This window comes from Thermobia domestica, chromosome 7 (assembly GCF_964235325.1).
Source record: "Thermobia domestica chromosome 7, izTheDome1.hap1.1, whole genome shotgun sequence".
Classification (NCBI taxonomy): domain Eukaryota; kingdom Metazoa; phylum Arthropoda; class Insecta; order Zygentoma; family Lepismatidae; genus Thermobia; species Thermobia domestica.
The window spans coordinates 238,105,548-238,126,191 of NC_137460.1; the positions used below are offsets into that span (position 1 = coordinate 238,105,548).

The 20,644-nt window shown below is 37.2% G+C and overlaps 1 protein-coding gene across 2 annotated transcripts in view; it reads right to left on the reverse strand.

Moving 5' to 3' along the window:
• LOC145690780 (uncharacterized) overlaps window positions 1-17,684 on the reverse strand; it is an 83,369-nt gene extending 65,685 nt beyond the window's left edge. The window contains exon 1 of one of the 2 annotated variants that reach the window (XM_081766035.1): window positions 17,486-17,684. The gene's annotated coding sequence lies outside the window, so the exon portion shown is untranslated. The remainder of the gene's footprint in view (window positions 1-17,485) is intronic. The other variant, XM_081766036.1, reaches the window with a different exon arrangement.
• Between the last annotated feature and the right edge of the window lie 2,960 nt (window positions 17,685-20,644).

Consider the following 20,644-nt stretch of genomic DNA (forward strand, 5'->3'; position numbering starts at 1 on the left):
CACTGTCCAATCAAATCGTTGTTCATGCAATCGAACAAGTAGTAGTCCGAAGGAGCAACGTCTGGTGAATACGGCGGGTGGGGTAAAACTTCCCATCCGACATTTTCTAAATAGGTTTTGACCGGTTTTGCGACATGTGGGCGAGCGTTATCATGTTGAACAATAAGTTTATCATGTCTGTTCTCCCATTCTGGTCGTGTTCTGGCCAGAGCTTGCTTCAAACGCATTAATTGTCGTCGATAACGTTCTCCATTCATAGTTTCACCCGGTTGCAGCAGCTCATAGTACACCACACCTTTCATATCCCACCATATGCACAGCATAACCTTTGCACAGTGAATATCTCGTTTTGGTTGTGATGGACCTGGTTCACCTGGTTTCACCCAGGCCTTTTTTCGTTTAGGGTTCTCGTAATGGATCCACTTCTCATCACCCGTAATAATTCGATGCAGAAACCCCTTTCTGCTCTGTCGTTGAAGCAGCAATTCGCAAATGGTTTTTCGTCTTTCAACGTCTCTGTCTTTCAATTCATGTGGAACCCAATGTGACATCTTTTGAATCATTCCCATGGCTTTCAAGCGTTTGGAGACTATTGTTTGATCAACGCCTAATGCTGCTGCAAGTTGTTCCTGCGTTTGACACGAATCCTGCTCGAGCAATGCTGTCAATTCTTCGTCTTGAAATTTTTTTGGCTGTCCAGCTCGCTCTTGTTCTGCCAAGCCGAAATCACCACTTCTAAACCGTGCAAACCACTTCTGACACGTTCGCTCAGCTAGAGCATGGTCACCATACACTTCCACCAAAATACGATGACTTTCAGTCGCACTTTTCTGCATGTTAAAGTAATGCAGCAGGACACCCCGCAAAAACACTTTATCAGGCACAAATTGCGCCATGTTCACTTAACTACAAACTGGTGTTGTTGACGCTTTAATCCACTGCCCTATACTACGAACGATACGCGATGACAGGGGTTTGCAACACATGTGTGGATACACGGAACTGTGGGACGCTCCGTTCGTTGCACCATCTCTTGTCCACCCGCACGAATTAATTCCTTGACCAAATATATAACTTTGTTTTAACTGTTTGTTATATGAAAGAAAAAGTATTTAACAGCTATGCTGCTCACAACGGGGTTATCATTTGGAGGTGCTCATGCCAAGGTTAATTGATTGCATTGAATTATGTTTAAAACTGGCTTACTATTTTTTTTTCTTTTGCTACAATTTATAAGATCACAAAATGGATTTAGATGCAAGGTTTGTTTTATAATTATACATAACTAATACTTTTTTTTATTTATAACTTTAATATTTTAGGAACGAAACTTTGTAACTAATTGGTGTTGGTGGGCTAAGTCCGAGCCCGCGTAAAAGCCTATTTTACGAGCAGGATGCACGACAGGTGCGAGGCGCATCCCTGCCTAATCGAGTTTCTTTTTTTCTTCTTCTTCTTCTTCAACCTTTTGCGTTGCTTCTCCAAAGAGAAAATGCCGGCTCTGACTTGAGATGCAACCAACTGATACAATGGCTAAACTTAGCGATGAGAATTTTTGCTGGAATGCTTTGTGAAGATTTTTTTTTTTCTTTTTTGCCATTTAAGGATTGCTGGGCGATTTGATTGAAGTTAGTTGCACACACACATTTAAACATATATGTATATGCTTGCGAAGAGTGTGTTTTCGAAAATTTTTATACGAGAATTTTTTTAAGAAGTTTAGATTTACATTCTAAACTATGTGGGCGCCATAGGTTATTACGGATGTTTTGGGCTCATTAATTCTGTTAATCAAAAGAAGAAAGACAGTCGATGCAGTGTGAACTTCCAAATTAATGAACAGGCCTCGCATGGAAATTTTCCAAGAACTTTTTCTTCGCAAGCATATACATATATGTTTCAATGTGTGTGCAACTGACTTCCATCAAATTGCCCAGCAATCCTTTCATGGCAAAAAAAAACGCTTCAAGAAGATTCCAACAAGGGAGACTCATCGTTAATTTTAGCCATTGCATCAGTTGGTTGCGTCTCAAGTCGAAACCAGGATTTTCCTTTTGGAGAAGCAATACAAGAGGTTGGCGAAAAAAGCAAATCAGTCCATTAGAGAGACTCGGTTAGGCAGGAGTGCGCCTCGCACCTGTCGTGCGTCCTGCAGATAGAGTAGGCTCACACCCAGCAAGTTGACATAAGTTTAGTTTTCGGAGTGTCGCTCCTAAAATTTAAAGGAAGAAGGAATAGAGTGTTAGTTTTGAGTAATTACTAAACGAGCCTTGCATCTAAATCTATTTTGTGATCTTACGATTTGTTGTATCCAAAAAGAAGGAAGGCTAGTAAGCCAGTTTTAAATGTTTTTCGATGCAGTCAGTGGACCCTGGTATCAGCACCTCCAAATGATAACCCCGTTGTGAGCAGCATAGCTGATGGATGCTCTTTCTTTCGTATGACAAATGGACAGTTGGAACCAGGTTTCTGAGAAGAGGATAGCCCAGAAGAGGGAACTTTAACCTCTACCCTCCTTGTACAATGCAGTGTTGTTTCGCGAAACGAGTGTGTTATATAATTATCCCCTACTCTCATTCCATGCCGCTAGCGCAAACTAAGTAAAATTGAGAAAGAATAATTCTCATAAATCAAGAAGGCCATCTGATTGAAATAAATGTGTTTAAGAAAATAAATTTAAACTAAAGTAATTGTTTTGAGCGCTCAGGTCGTTAAAAATATAATTTGCTTGTAGTTTTTTTTTATTGTACATTGTTTGTTTAATAATAATAATACATAGTATTCGCAATTTTTAATCTCACGTTTAATTCTTAGCCGAAATCGCTCGTAGCTTTACACTGTGTTTTAGCTGTTGATAGATCGTTTTAGTCATTAATCTTTACGGCAAGCACTTCTTTTCCCCGATACCCTTCCAGCGGTCGGTGGAGACGGGGGCTGCTTGTATGGTTCATGATGCCCTTTTGTGGGCGCTGGAAGCCACGAAACTAGTTTGGGGCAAGCGAAACAAAAGAGAGAAATAAGTCGTTTGTTAGCAAAGCAAAATTAGAATAAGTCGTCCTATTCGCGATAAACCCACAAAGGTCGGTCATAGTTTTTCCTACAGCACCTGATATCAGGGTTTGAAAAAACCCGTTTTTTTTTTTTAAAAAGCCCAACACACCTGGCCCATATGGGTTTTTTCGGGTTTAATTGGGTTTTATCGAAATATTTCAATGCATTTAGGGTAAAAATGTTAAAATATGATTTATATTTCAAGATTATCATTGTCACAACTTGCAACAATTTTCCATTAACTGCTGTTTTGAGAAAAATGGCCAGCATTTTCAAATTTTATATTGAGTCGCCGAGAAAATCTATACAGCAAATTTAGAATGTCTCATGCTTCTACCCTCAAAATTTCAACTTGAAAGTCTGAAAATTGCACCCTGTAGCATGTATAACCGCTATTTTGAAATTTTACGTTTGATCGCCGCCAAAATATATACAGGTAATTTGGAGTGTCTCGTGCTTCTGCTCTGAAAATTTCAACTTAAAAGACCGAAAATTGCACTTTGTAGCGGGGATACCCGCTATTTTGAAAAAAAGGCCGCCATTTTGAAAGTTTACGTTGGTATGCCGCCAAAATCTATACAGGAAATTTAAGAGTGTCTCGTTCTTATACCCTGAACATTTACACTTAAAAGACCGAAAGTAGTACCCTGTAGTAGGTCTGTGTGTGGTACAGGCAGACGAACGAATGTCGAATTATTCCAGGAGACTCAGTGACATTCGCCAAATACGAACATCATATACATTAATTTAAAACAAAGATATAATTCATGTTTTATAAAATAATCGCTTTAAAATGTCTTACACGACAAATATTTTCCAATATAAATGGTTTTATTGTTGAAGTTGACTTCCGATACTTTGTGCGTTCAATTTCGAGAATTTCCCGAGCACTTCTTCACGATGGCTATTTTTTCCCCTTCGAAAATGCAGCTTTCTTTACTGTACATCGAAATTTCAACTAGTATGGAAGTTTGAATTTAGCAGTTGAAATAGTAAGCATTACGTAGTCTTCGGAACTCCGAACATTAAACGTCTTAAATTAAACAAGAATTTTTACGCTATTGTTGGTGTTGATTCTACAGAATCTCTATTTGAAGAGTAGCAACAAATAACTGAACTAAACTACTGTTGTTGGAAAATTAAATTTTACTGAAGAATACCTTTGTTACCATGAAAAGTAATAAAAAAACAATACTAATAGTTTTACTAATGCACTACATATTTACTAGTAGTACCAGCACCTATGGCCTTACACTCTCAAACGTATGAGAGAACGTCCTTCGGCATCGCCGAGCACATTATTCTCGGAAAGTATTTCATAAAATATAAAATTGCATATTTTACTTCAAATAGGCTATAAGTATAATCCATACATTGTTCTATAATTATCTCAAGCTAAGGTAATGCTTTTTATTCATTCCGTGCATTCAGAACTTTACAAAGGACTTACGTTGAATGTCATTGTATAACTTAATGCGAAAGCATCTAATTGCCCAACGGAAGTCTAAAATCTGATAATCACTTTCAATGTGATCATCTTAGTTGTATCAATAACATACTAAGAAAAAGCTCAAAAACCCAGGTGGAGCCCCATTTGGGCAAACCCTGCCTGATATACTGTGGGTTCCCATTGCAGATGTGATATGCACGGTCAATCCAGTCACAGCAACTGGTCGAACATATAATTTACCAGAAAAGGAAGTGAAAAAAATGTGGAGACATTCCAGCAATTCAAAGCTTGTCACCAGATAGTGATACAAGTGTATATATTATACTAATTTAATCTTTTTAAAGCAATATGTACATATTTTGAACATATGTATGACTTATGCACTGTAACTCTTGATCCCATGGGGATCCCAGAACAAAACTTTGGGTGATGTAAGGAGACATTATAAACTTACAGTAGAGCGTCGATTATCCGAAGTAATTGGGGGACATGGGTGTTCGGAAAACTGATTTGTTCGGATAATCGAACTGTACATGTTTATTTTCCAAAAAGAAGCACTGTACAGTAAATTTATTCATAAAAAGAAGTGTGCTGATTGTTGAAACACAGCGACTGGCGGCTTGGCCGGTCAACAGCGCCTTATGAAGGCCCCATTAGAAGCAATGTTCCGCCAGCGGTGGCTCAGTGCGGCGACTACTGTAGGAAACTTGGTTTGGGAGTGAGGGGGATGATGGACGGTAGGGTGGGAGAGTAACAGGTGCGAGCGAGTACACAGTTCGGTTAAGCGGTCGTTCGGTTGACCGACGTTCGGATAATCGACGCTCTACTGTATTTTGAGATATCTTTCAAAACTTTAAAATTGTTCCTTTTTGAAAAAATAATCAAAGAAAAGTTTGATTTTTCTTTTCAAAATAACTCCTATCAAATAACATCTTATATGAAAGCCTATTAAAAAGAGCTTTTAAACGATACCACTCCCAGGTCTGTATCTTAATTGGTTGCTGCTCTGCATCTCATTAAACATTTCAAAATGCATCCAATTTTCTTGAAATTTTTAAATTTCAAAATTAAATAACTTAAGAGCCAATGGAGTAAGAGGCTAGAATTTGATATTTCTTCATAGGTCTATGAGGCCAACAATTGTACCAAAATTCATCGAAATCCAAACAGGTCAGTCTGGATGACTGTGTTGAGTTGACATGGAATGACCCAAAACTATTCATTATTACTGAACAGATAAATAGTGAATCAAAGACGTTTAGATATAACGGGAACAGATAAGTAACATTCAGTTCCTGATTCTCTAAAAGTCATTTCAATATTGACGCAACTTTGTTTCTAACTTATGAGTAGACAAAGTTACACCACATTCAAAAATTATACAAGAATATTTGTGGGCCCTGTCCACAGATCATTGGAATCAGTTTGCCAAGCAAGTGTTGGTTTCATAAATTGTAGGGGAAAAAAAAAAACAAGTAAGACACTTTGTGGGTCAGTGGGTATTTAGGAAAGTGGAAAGAAAATCTGGGAAATGCTTCGTTGCTACTGTACACGATACAAATTTTGAAACCTTACCATCGATTACTCAATAGATTCTACCTTGAAGAACCGTTGGAAGCATACGATGATTTAGAAAAAAGAAAAAAAAAATGGTTATGAACCTTTTTGTCAATCGTATCATTGCACTTGTTGAGAAAACAGGTGTCTACACAAATACCCTAAAATTCACATACAGACACGTGAAAGTACTTTAATTGGCAATACGAAGCAAAATTTTATTAATTATTTAGCATATTACATGTCTTTGAGACAATATACAAATAAGAAAGAGAGCGTAATTTTATTCTTTTGGATAAATTCTGCTTTTGGGCGGCCACTTTTATATATACCCTACCTGGCCAAAAGTATCCGGACAACTCTCCGATGAAGTGGATCAAGTCGGTGACGTCAAGTGGCGCGTGACAAAGCGAGAACACTATCGGAAGGTCACAGTGATGCAATCGTGCTACAATGAGTATGTCTACGGAGCTTAGTGACTTTGATCGTGGCGTGATAGAGGGATGCCACCGTAATGAGAAATATGTTCGTCAAATTGGGGACATGCTACAGAGCCGAAATCCACTGTAGGAGATGTAATTATGAAGTGGAAACATCGAGGGAATGAAACGACCGACAAACGAAGTGGCAGGCTGAAAATACTTTCTGAAGTTAGAACGCTAAAACGTGTAGTGGGGTGGGGCCTCGGTGGCTCAGTGGTAGAGCGTTCACCTCTGGTGCTTGGGGTTTCGGGTTCGATCCCAGCCCCCGCCAAGTGAACTTTGTGGTGGACAAACACCGTGTGCGTGGGTTTTCTCGGGGTTCTCCCGTTTCCTCCCACTTACTTCATTCCACCATTTCTTTCATTACTCATTATCACCGTCTCCTTTAGCCTAACCGACATAATCGTGGGACGTAAAACTCAAAGATTTCATTTTCAAACGTGTAGTGAAACAAAATCGCAAGCCCTCGTTGGTAGAAATCACACAGGAATTTCAAAGTGCGTTGGGCATTAGTGCTAGCAGAGGACTGCTCGTCGCGAGATACAACACCTGGGATTCCATAGTCGTGCAGCCGCGCACAAGTCGAACATCAGTCCCCAAAATGTGAAGCGTCGATTGCAATGGTGCAAAGCCCACCGACATTGGACGTTGGGCATGTGGAAACGTGTTCTATGGAGTGACAAATCCCAGTATACAATCTGGCAGTTCGATGGAAAAGTCTGGGTGTGGCGGATGCCCGGCGAGCGCTTCTGCAATGACTGCATTGTGGCATATGCGAAGTTTGGTGGTCGCAGCGTCATGGTGTGGGGGGTGTTTTTCATGATCTGGACTGGATCCCTCAGTTCGTGTTTTGAGAAACATGGACTAAGAAGTATCTGGACAATGCTGCTCTCCCAACTTTATGTCTTTATTTCGGGAAGGGCACATTTCTCTTCCAGTAGGATAACTGCCCCAGTCACATATCGAGACTTATACAGCCATGGTTTGATGGAATGGGCATTCAAAAACTGGACTGGCCCTCCCAGAGCCCCGATTTCAATCCCACTGAGGCTCTTTGGGATGAGTTGGAACCCAAACTACGCAGCCAGCCAAAACGACCATTCCTATTACCACATATCAAAAACTGGTGAAAAGTCCCCCTAGACGTGTGCGGGCTGTCATAGATGCAAAAGGGAGACCAACACCCTATTAACATATGCCTCAGGACTCTCCGACTTCGTATCACTGGATGTCCGGATACTTTTCGCCAGATAGGATATATATACTTGCTAATCTGATTTTGGTTAGGTTAGGTGTTTCACGGAAATTCATACTTACCACCACGGTGTACTGGTTTACTTTTGGCGCACCACCAGAAAGAATTGTTGAAAAACCCCCTTCTTATTGCTCGCTAAAAGTTTTCCGCTGGGCACATGAAAATATCACACTTGGAATAGATATAATTCAAGGGGGCCACCAGAAGTAATTGTTGAAAAATCACAATTCTTTTACGATTTGCATATAAATACGGCTTCCAGATGTGTGGCATAAAAACTACAGTCCAAAAAATACAAACCAACCTGTGCTATGTGGCCATTAAAAAGCACGAATGCTATCTAACCGAGTCAGACTAGAACGAAGCGGGTGCGTCCGAAGGTAACAGGTGCGTCAGCGATGGTAGCGAAAAATAGGTTTTATCAATTATACGAGTTTTAATAGCATTTGTCATAGTGTCATACTAGAAACTATCCACTTGTAAACATACAGATTCTGTACACTGTGCAGAAGTATACTGCCGGTGGAAAATAACATTTAATAGAGTCATCTTTCACATGGACCCAATTATTTTATCCGTCATAAAGCATTTGTAATGATTTTATACTACACTTGTAAACCTAAAATACACAGGTATTAGTTGGTATTTAATTCTGTCGCCTGCAGAAATTTCCGCCTTATAAACAGGGATTAAAAAATCTTGCTAGAACTAGCCAGGCCATTTTGCGGTCATAGTGTGTATATCGTAATTTACTCACCAGATGAAAAGAAAAAAGGTACTCGCCACTGGCGAGCAGGCGATTGGATCTTTCAAGCCCTGCTTATAAACATGTATTTTAATGCAAAGTTTTGAATTTTACCTGTAAATCTTCCAAAATGTAGTGCGCCAAAACTATATCAGCACCCCTTCACGATTTGTGTAGAAAGGTAACTGCTCCTGTTGTTGATCCTCCATTACACATGTTGTAATTCTATTCATTTCACAGATTACTCACTCTTTCGTGACAGAGGGTTGGCAAAAACGATGGTTTTTATTGAGAAAAAAAAAAAAAAAAAAACAGGCTTTTTGGTTTAAATAATTTACTCTATGTATTTATATTAGATATGGACAGAAATTAGTTTGTTTCGCCTAGGTGTTATTATGCAGCAACAAGGTTATGCAGGAAGGGGTCACATATGCTTAAAGCGGAATCCAAACCGCTTCTCAACTTCAAGAAAAAATGTCCTTTTCGACAAGAAACCGGGACTAATTGGTGACAAATGCGATTGCCGACTCACTCACGAAGGACTCCTGATAAAAATACGTTGAACTGATCTTTACATAGGCCTAGTTGTTAATATAATTGTCAAGAGTAATTTCAGAAGGACAAAATGATAAACAGCTTCACAAGTAAAAACATTATACAATATTATATAAATCGGGAAACTCCCGCCTTAGCCATTGGGAAAATCCTGTTATTACTTTAAGTGTATTTGTATATAAAATTTTAAGGTCAACGTATCATAATCACTACGCTAAAACTGAGGTATTAAATTACAAATTTGGTATGTAGATATCATTCAATAAAATTAAAACCAAGTCAAATTCAAGCTGTTGTTGGAAGCTGCGTAGGCAGTTAATAAATTTTGCCAATTTCTATCAATATGTTTAAGCAACCTTGACTTCTTTATAAAACAACAGACATTCAGGCAAGTAGAAATATATAATTTGGTTTCGTTTCGTATGTTTAGGCTTACCATCGTTATGAAATACCAAGGTTATCACGGAGAAGACTTTCACTTAAAGGGACACCACGAATTACTACTTGGTTTACACCTGAAAGATTGGTTGTGGTTCGACTGAGAATTGAACACGGGACCCCTTGATTAAAAGATGAAAAGTACATAAACGTAATGCAAATGGTTTCATATGTGGAGACGTCACCATGAAGTTCACACGATTTAATTTTTTACCAACCAACTAACCCTGCCGTAACAACTCGTTTCTCCTGTAACATTCTGTTTTGTTCTTAGTTTTGACCGCCGAATGCAGAATTAACCCTCTCTTCGTTTATGTAACTGACACATGTGAACGGTCAATCAAAATTTTAGATTTTTTAAAGGGGAATGCGTTGTTAGGTTTTCCGTTAATTAATTTATATATTTACTTAGCAAATGAAACTATTTCTTTACCCACTGAACTAAAATGACTAAGTTTATTTTATGGTAATGGTGGTACGATTAGAGATGCAAAAAAGCCGGCTTTTTTGAATCGATGGTTTTTTGCACATAAAAAGCCGGCTTTTTTGAGGAAAAAACGAGAATTTTGGAAATTTAGGCTTTTTTCATTTTCATGACTTCTCTATTTAAATAGCTTTCTTATAGTATACTCTAAAGTTAAATAAGATTTCATGATCTAAATGCTATATTTCACTCTGGAATTCACCATCATGATGGATATAACACAATTTATGAATTAAACATATAAAGCACGTAGTATTTGAGGGCAACTGTAGAAGATATTTAACTATTTTAACTTCTGACTTAAACATTTTTTTTTTCTTTTCTACATCATTTCTTTTTAGTCATCCGTGTTTCATTTCCTAGAGACTAGTAGGCCTACTCTAGCTTCTAGCACATAAGTTAAACTTTTGTTTTTCAATATATCCGTCAGAGCGTACGTTTGTCATATCTGTCAAAGAGTACTTCCACATTCTTGTTATACTGTAGTTGTGCAATGATTTAGCAATAATCTTCTGGATACAAACTTGAATCCCATTTTATAAAAATAATCAGTAGGGGATTCAGAAAAGTACTTTGGGAGGTGTTTCTCTGCTTAATGTTTGTTTTTTCTAAAATTTCCTAACTTTTAATTGGGAGTTCATGAATACAAGCCTAACTAATATTTCGTTTGGTTTGTATATTCAGCAATAACCTTCCGGATACAATCTTGAAGACCATTTTATACCGATAATCAATGGCGGATTTAGAAAGTATTTTGGGAGGGGGTGCTTTCCATTTCAACTCAGGCAAAAAATAAATAAATAAATAAAATTGTACCATCACCATCTCAGAAATTGTTGCAACTTTTTTTTTATAGCAACTAGACATGTTTTTAAGAGACCCATATTTTTTTTGTTTTGTCGGAAAACATTTTCCCGCCGAGTAATGGGCCATCAAAGACTGGGAGTACAATTTATGAATTGTAGAAGACATGGAAAATGGTCAACTTCGGAGCCTCACCATTCGGCTATGGAGACAGGTAGAGTTATAATTCTTGTTGTGGTATGTACACAGGGATATAAATAAACTATATTTTATTATAGTTTGGTTTGCGCATGCGTATCTTTTTCTACATAAATTAACAAATGAACGTCAATTTATCTGAAAATTCGAAGTTTGCGAATTTTTTTTCGAGCACTTCCGGTTCGAATTGTAAAGTTCTGTTTTCACGGTTACCAGCTTTCCGAAAAAAAAATTGTATCGTTTGTGTGCAACCGTTTTGTCGAAAAAAAATTGTAAATTTTCAAAAATTGCCATTTTCTCGAAAACACCATCTTTTAAAATACTGAAATTTTGTCAGATGGTTCAACTTTACATGAATATTAACACATCAATTAGCATTCTCGACCAATGCTTCATGAATTAACTGCAGCCTTTTAAAGTAAGCGAAGTTTCGTTAATTTCGATGTCACAGTTAGCAACAGTGGGAACAATAAAAGTGCAATGATTTGATGATGTTTGTGGTTCACATTCATTAAATGAAGAATAAAAGGTTTTCTTGACTGTTTTTTTTTATTATTATTATTTTGATCAAGAAGGCTCTCTGAAATAGTAAAATGAGCCTCTCCCTACTCCTCAGTTTTCTTAAACCGAAATAATCTGAGGTGGAAATTACGATTACGAAACACAAATTTCAAGTTCACTTACTTAAAATGGTCTTCGAAAACTTTTTTTTTTATTATTATTATTATATTTTTACATGGACCAATCATTTGCTTTGTTGGTGTCGCCTTCGCTAATAGCATGTAACCGTGCAGATGCTCCAATAGGTGTTGGTTCACTCACAACTCGTCCAGGAGTGGATCTAGGGGGACGATTTCCCCCCCCCCCCCCGGAAGAAGAAACTTTCTTTTATATATAAATAAAACCCACTCCAGAGTATGGAGCTCTTAAAAGTAGCTCTAAGTAGCAGTATTACAACTCCCCCCCCGCAGAAGTCCGTCCTGGATCCGCCCCTGCGTAGCATATTGTCGATAGTCACAAAACACTTATTTTCACTTTTCTTATGCTCTTCTGGAAACCTGTATCCTGCTGAAGGTCTATGTGGAAGCATAAACAGCACTTTAACTTCACGTAATTCATGATTTATTCATAATATTTCTGCTACGCACCACTAGTTATCATGCATATATATATGTAACAAAAGTTCGATTTTGCAGATTTCTTAAATCTACACTTTGAATTGCAGAAGTTCGATTTTGGGGGAAGCATGGTGACCCGTTACTGCCATAAAAACTTCGCAATTTTCCGAAAGCCAAAGCTCACTTTGTTGAATACCAGTTACCGTTCGCACACTTTTCCCATTCTTGCTTTTCTTCTTTCTTTCTTCCGGAAGTTGTCGAATTCAGTTCCAGGAAACAAAACGAGAGTAACTATACTCACGAATTCTTATGCGGTTTTAGTGGGGATGGGGGCGCGGTGGCTCAGAGGTAGAGCGTTCACCTCCGGTGCTTGGGGCCCCCGGTTCGATTCCAGCTCGCGCCGTGTGGGCTTTGTGGTGGACAAACATGCTCGTGGGTTTTCTCGGGGTTCATCAAGTTTCCTCCCACTTTCTGCATTCATTTCATTTTTATTCTGCAGTTTTAAAACTATCTGTTTTTGCCTGTTATGCCGCGTTGCCTCATTCTTTACCCCCCACCCACCCCAATACCGTCGCATGGCCGGTTTCACAGCAAAACCACTGCTTTATCGGACCTGTCTGCATCTCGAACATCTGAAAGCGATTTTTAAAATGGGATGCAGCACCGTCAGAAATTACTGACACGATTCGGGAAATTGTAGACACTTATTTTCACGTATTCAAACATTTTTCTACAAAATATATTTTCGCTTTTCTTCGAGTATTTTTAGAATATTGTCTATGGCTATGAGTACATGAGCCGAATCGTGTGTTTTATCGTCGTTTATTACAACAAAACTGTCAGTCGTTTCATATTCCGGTGATAACTGAATTTCACTTTGCAGAATAACAGTCCAGTTTTCAACGAAGTCCACATGAAGTAAAATAGAATTTGTAGCTTGAAATTTTATACGATGCTTTTCGGTAGCAATTACTTCTCTTTGGACTTTCTTGATGTAGTCATGAATTACAATTCTTACAGTTAAACCAGCAATGTACGATTCGAAAACAAAGTGGCACAGTTTTTTTTAACGAGATCATTGTTTTCCCATGTGGCATTATAATACTTTCATTTTCATCAGTATCAATAATTAAAGACTCCACACTTATTCCTTCTATTCCAGGACATTCACCACATTCTTGAAGAAGACAGCTGTCATTTTCTACGGATCATACTACTACAAGAAATAGGTCACTAATGACAGCTTCAATACAGGCTGCACCTTTGATTTGTTGCAACGCAGTAGGAGCTAACTTAAAATTCGGACAACACACACACACACACACACTTCCCTCGCAGGTTGCGGACTGACCCACTTTAGTCGAATACAGTAAAATTCCGAGTGACCCATTCTTAAGCTGGGATTGTTCTGTTTAAAAAGTCAGTAAATTTCTTTGGAACGGGTAAGAAAACGTTTCGACTTTTTAAAATTTTTGTCCTTTTCCGATCACTGTAACGACATCGCACTTTATTGAGGCTTTGTCTGGAGCATTCCAAATCATCACAGATAATAGTTCAGGCTTTTTATAGATCATCAGAATTTATTGGATGGATTTCAAGTAAACTTGAAATGTGCGTGTTTCGTAATCGTAATTTCCACCTCAGATTATTTCGGTTTAAGAGAACGGAGGAGTAGGGGCAGGCTCATTTTACTATTTCAGAGAGCCTTTTTGATCAAATAATAATAATTAGAGACCGGATGTTAGGCAAAATGCCTATTCTTTAATATTAAAGATATGATCAAAAATAACGTTTTAAAGTTTATATGGGGGGTTTAAGTTTCAATTTAAGCCAATTTTATTTTGCCTATTTTGCCTATTTCGACCTTTACTGCCTAAATAATTGCTTTAGTGCCTAATGTTGCCTATTCTATGCATTTTCTTCAAATTAAGCCTTCATTGGGAAAAATGTAATTTATATAACATAAATAATACACACATATATGTGTATATTAGGTGTTTGTAAACACAAGCACCTGGTACGTTGCAATATATATACAGAGTGAACTTCAAAGATGTGCACATACTTCGGGAAGTGATTAGTGATATCAAAAGAAGACAAACAGTCCTCGTGTATTATTTTCATATTCCGTGTCATTTACGAGTGACAGAGTGCCAACTTGGAATGGAAAATCGAATCCTAACAATTGGAACGAAACCGAAAGATGTGCGCATACTTAGAGGTGATTCGTGACATGAAAAGAAGACGAAAAGTCCTCTTGAATGTCACGAATCACCTCCCGAAGTATGTGGACACCTTTATGTCTCGTTCCAATTGTCAGGATTTGATTTTGGATTCCAAGTTCGCCCCCTTGTCACTCCTACACGACGTGGTATTCGACAACGTGCAAAAGGACTTTTTGTCTTCTTTTGATGTTATGAATCACCTCTTGACGTATGTGCACATCTTTCCGGTTCTCCTAGTATATATGGAATGCATAACAAGCTTCGTTTTTATATATACAATAAAAGAAGATATTAACAAAGAAGTATGTTTCTATATTCTTTGAACATTATCTATGACTTGAATCTAGTTTTTAATTATATTGAGTATTTATCTTCATTATTTCGAGTTACATTTTAGTGCCTATTTTACTGCCTATTTTTTAAATTTTTAGTGCCTATTTGCCTGCCTATTTTCCAGGTTTTTAGTGCCTAAACATCCGGTCTCTAATAATAATAATAATAAAAGAAAGTCAAGAAAAAATTGTATTCTTCATTTAATGAATGTGAACCACAAACATCAAATCATTGCACTTTCATTGTTCCCAGTGTTGCTAACTGACATCAAAGTTAACGAAACTTTGCTAACTTTAAAAGGCTGCAGTTAATTCATGAAGCATTGGTCGAGAATGCTATTTCGTGTTCTTATTATTCATGTAAAGTTGAACCATCTCACAAAATTTCAGAATTTTAAAGGATGGTGTTTTCGAGAAAATGGCAAGTTCTGAAAATTTTACAATTTCTCGAATTTTTTGCGACAAAACGGTTGCACACAGAAGCGATACAATTTTTTTTTTTTTTTTTCGGAAAGCGGGTAACTAGGTCTTACCAACCGTAAAAACAGAATTTTAAAATTCGAACCGGAAGTGCTCGAAAAAAATTTGCAAACTTAGACTTTTGAGATAAATTGACGTTCATTTGTTAATTTATGTACAAAAAGATACGCATCCGCAAACCAAACTATAATAAAATATAGTTGGTGGGGCTCCGAAGTTGACCTATTTCCAGGTCTTTTACAGTTCTTAAATTGTACTTCCCGTCTTTGATGGCCCATTACTTGGCGGGAATTTTTTTTTCGACAAAACAAAAAAGTATGAGTCTCTTAAAAACATCTTTAGTTGCTATAAAAAAAGATTCAACAATGTCTGAGATGGTGATGGTACATGCTCTGCCTGAATTGAAATGGAAGGCACCATATATGGTTAGGATAGGCATATTTTACTTCGGTTTTTCATTTAAATTGCTTTGGAAACTGACTATTTCTCTGCATGTTGTACTGATTAACATCTCGGAGTCTATCGTTAAAGATAGATTCAGTTCACGGCACTTTTTTCCGAAGTTGGTCATCTGCCTGGTTTGGGACAAACGTAATAAAAGCTACGAAAATTTAAAAATCATAGATTTTAAATTTAAATTTACTGATTTCCTGTTCCCCTCCTCCACTCTGAACTCCTCCCTCACTGTGCAGTTATTTCACACAAAAGAACAATAAGACATAGCTTATCACATATTCACTACGCATGTTAGGTTTCCTGGGTTCATTTCTTATAATCCTGTTCCTCAGATGGGATCCCAAAAGAAAAAATAAAATTACGCAAAGAAATCTAGGATAACGCTCCAACCACGCATCCATAATTAGGACCGCTTTAAAAGGGTACAGTAGAGTAGGGTAGGAATAAGTAGGGTCGAGTTCGGTTAGCTTATGGTTAGGGAAGTTTGGATCCATTTTGGTAAAATTAGTAGTGTAATTTCTCGTCCCTGTGTAAGGATATCAAATGGAGGTTCTCTGTACACCTGAAGCCATTCCGAATATAAATGGTCGTTACTTGTCCACAATCCAACCAAACGATAACCTTGCGCGAAGTAGTTCCCTCCGCTTGCCAAATACTTCCAAGTTTATAACAGCATTATTAAAAAACTCCGCTCTCCTTACATATCATCACGCAAACAAACGAGCAAATTATCAGCTTCTTCTCGTTAAATTTCCAAAATTTTACTAGAAACAGACGACCAACTTTGGAATTTAACCACAGTTCACTGCCCTTATTACTGTGATTCTTTAGATACTTCAATCACTTGTTTTCATTAAAAACACTTAAGTACCGTATACCTACTGTAATTTATTCGCGCGCCTTTACACTTACCTAAAATGACCTATGATAAGTAATAGTCCTGCGTTCTAGTTTTGATCTATAAAGCTTATGCATTCGTCTCCCAGCCCTCATTCCACACACTATCTTATTCTACTCTTCCCCACCATTTCAAAGTGGTCCTGCTTATCAATGCACAGCTGGAGCGTGTATTGTAAAGTTTATCCAAACCATTTTTTCGTAAAACTACCTTGCATAACAGCACACAATAAATAATGGTTAGAACACAATGCAATTGGTGTTGGATTCTGGTATTTAAAGCTAACAGATTGTGCATGATCAACTTTACAGTTTACTTCTACTTCGGTAAAAAAAAAAGCCTACACATGGGAGATGAGGTTGGCTACTAGTATACTTGTAGCTACATCTAGTTACTAATTTCCCGCAATTTTACAGCACGTGCTCTTTTCTTCAAACTATACTACCTAAAGTACACTACATAGACAGTAAAGAATAAAAGCGTATTTTACTACACGCGTACTCAAAAAATTTTTAAAAGTGTCATGATTTTCATATAATAATGATGCTAAGAAGAATCATTAGTGAAGAATGTTAAATCAATTAACTGTACGTCGTACTGCTAACAAGAATCTAATGGTAGTACAGCACACCTTGTACAGAAAAATCACATGTTTCGAAGTTATTTTATAAACGGTCCCTCGCACCATTCAGTTAAAAATTTACTTCAAATGTTCTCGATAAAGTTAATTTGACACGCGTGACATGAAAAAGTAACTAAGTTACTAACACAAATGAAACTATATATGGTTTTCATTACTTTCTTCGTAAGCGATATATAACAAAGTAGGAACGTGTCATACACTGCTGTCAGTGATTCTTGTTATCAACAAAGTTACATGAAGTGACACATTTAAATAACATTCCGTTTAACAGTTATATATTCTAAGTAAACTCATATTTATAATGAAATACTTACAATGCAGTTCGATTACTCCAAACAACTACGAAATCCTCTTCAGAGTTTTATTCAAACCTCCATGTCCAGCTGTAACACAACTCCCTTTCCCGGTTTTGCAACCATTAAAGACAAATGACAAAATACATTGCACATGCACAGAAATTCATGGATACCGCGTGATCAGCAACAGCATTGCCAACTATTTGTTATAGCAATTTCTAGCACAGCTTTGGATTCACTTGAGATGGAGAAGTATATTCTTTATTTGGAAAGCGCAAATACACATAGAAAATGAAGTGGAGATTTTTTATGTGCCTATGGAGCAAAATTAAATCAAAATTGCGCCCCGAATTTCAAGGAAGATTTGAGCATTTTAACAGAAAGTACTAATATTTAGCCCCTATTTTAAAACTAAAACTCAACTACCCCTGTAAAAATTGTGTCGTTTTGATTTCTAACATCTTAATATTTTCTAATATTTAGTGGACAAATGTTATATTTCAGTTAAACTTTTCTCAGTGCAGGTGAAGAATAACCCATCTTAAAAATAATGGAGATTTCTCAAAGTACCAGTTCAGAATATTTACAATAGTCAGTCGGAATACTTATAAACAAAGTAGCAAGTTAGAAATAAAATAAATAATGAAAGGGCCACTGTCACATAATACTTCATTATAGAGTTACAATACGTTACTTTTATCATATATTAGTAAAATGATCCGGAAGGGTTTTTAGGACTTTTTTTGAAATGAAATGGACTTTTTTTTCTTGTGAAGTGCACACAATGCTTCAACTTCAAAATTCGTAATTTGTTTATATATTTGTATGTAACTGTTAACGTTAATATTTTTGAAGTTATCAATTTCCAGGAAAATTCAACACACCCAGCCATAAGTACGGAGAGAAACTTAATTGGTATTTGCGAGATCAGTAGGGTCTATTGTAAAACTTTAGGTGCATAAATTTACGTTTTATCACTAATAGGACATATGTCCAGTATTATAAATCTTTTTGTGAAATCTGAAAGTAAGGTATGGTAACCCTGTCTTACTATGAGAAGTATTGCACATATTACGCACTAGTTCTGAGATATTTTAAGGACAAATAGCTTTAATTAACGCCTGCTCCTGTACCTTCGATTTCCTAACTTAGAATTACTCGCTTGATGTAATCCTCTCAGGCACCTACGCTATAATTCATTAATAAGAAAATTACCTTGTCCAAACGTACCTGGTAAAATGGAAAGGCGCTAATAAAACAGGGTCAGCTGTATACAACATTAGTTTGTACCTTTTGTTAATAAATTATAAGTTAGTAGACGTGGTAGCGTAGCATCGAGTAGAGTAGGGTAAGTCAGTCCAGGTTACTTTTAAATTCTTTTCTTTCTGGTCCCCTTCTGAAATAATTAATGCAAAATTTTCAGTATTCATTAGACGTCAGTAAAAAGAACTATATTAGTAAATATAATTTAAATGATTATGAAAATGAAAATATTGGGTTGGAGCTACTGAAATATCAGGTTGACATGTATCACTTTCAAAAGGGCATAAAAATGAAAATTACAATACCTTGGCCGCAGCCAAATACATTTGCCATCTCTCAACCAATGAATGAAATTCATGAAGAAACAAGAAGCGATGTGAGGAAGTCCTCAACCATAAGTTTCATTACCGGGTCATCAGAGAAATAGCCAATGATAATATGTCATCGAGAATCGGAAAAGATATAGTCAGGAGTATAAGGTGGGAGAGGAAGGATGTATTACAGTTATTCCAGTAGACACAATTGAGGCGTGTTTATATTCTTTTAACAATAATATAGAATCTACATTGTCACAGTCGTTCATTGAGGTTTAATCATGTCTAGCATTCCAAGCTTTCCCGTCTTTAATGTGTAAACTGACCACCTACGGTTATGTGGAACGGTTTAAGTGTATGTGCATAGCAGCACAAATTCCAGAAGAACGAAAGGTTGCAACGACAGTAAAGGGAACAACCTCGCCCATCTTAGCCACAAAATCCAGCCACAAAACTAAGGACGTTCAAGGTCATCCACACAACACACAGGGTTGCAAGCACTACAAATTTAAATTTAGAAAAATAAAAATCCCATAGCAAGCTTACTCCACGCTCAAAAGGACCCATGCAATCATCATCCCTATCATCCCTTTACATAATATACAAAATTTTGTGTGCTAAATGCCATGCTATCAATACCACAAGACATAAACGAAATGGTTCAAATTTACAAAAACTTTTGTGGCCAGGGTCGTGCACGTTCACTAGCGGGTCAGGACCCATGCGATCATCATCCCTATCATCCCTTTACTTACTATACAAAAATTTGTGCTGTAAAATGTCGTGGTATCAATACCAAAACACATAAACGAAATGGTTCAAATTTTTAAAAAACTTTTGTGGCCAGGGTCGTGCACGTTCACTAGCGGGTCAGGACCCATGCGATCATCATCCCTATCATCCCTTTACTTACTATACAAAAATTTGTGCTGTAAAATGTCGTGGTATCAATACCAAAACACATAAACGAAATGGTTCAAATTTTTAAAAAACTTTTGTGGCCAGGGTCGTGCACGTTCACTAGCGGGTCAGGACCCATGCGATCATCATCCCTATCATCCCTTTACTTACTATACAAAAATGTGTGCTGTAAAATGTCGTGGTATCAATACCACAACACATAAACAAAATGGTTCAAATTTACAAAAACTTTTGTGGCCAGGGTCGTGCACGTTCACTAGCGGGTCAGAACCCATGCGATCATCATCCCTATCATCCCTTTACTTACTATACAAAAAATTGTGCTGTAAAATGTCGTGGTATCAATACCACAACACATAAACGAAATGGTTCAAATTTAAAAAACTTTTGTGGCCAGGGTCGTGCACGTTCACTACCGGGTCAGGACCCATGCGATCATCATCCCTGTCATCCCTTTACTTACTATACAAAAATTTGTGCTGTAAAAGGTCGTGGTATCAATACCAAAACACATAAACGAAATGGTTCAAATTTACAAAAACTTTTGTGGCCAGGGTCGTGCACGTTCACTAGCGGGTCAGGACCCATGCGATCATCATCCCTATCATCCCTTTACTTACTATACAAAAATTTGTGCTGTAAAATGTCGTGGTATCAAAACCACAACACATTAATGAAA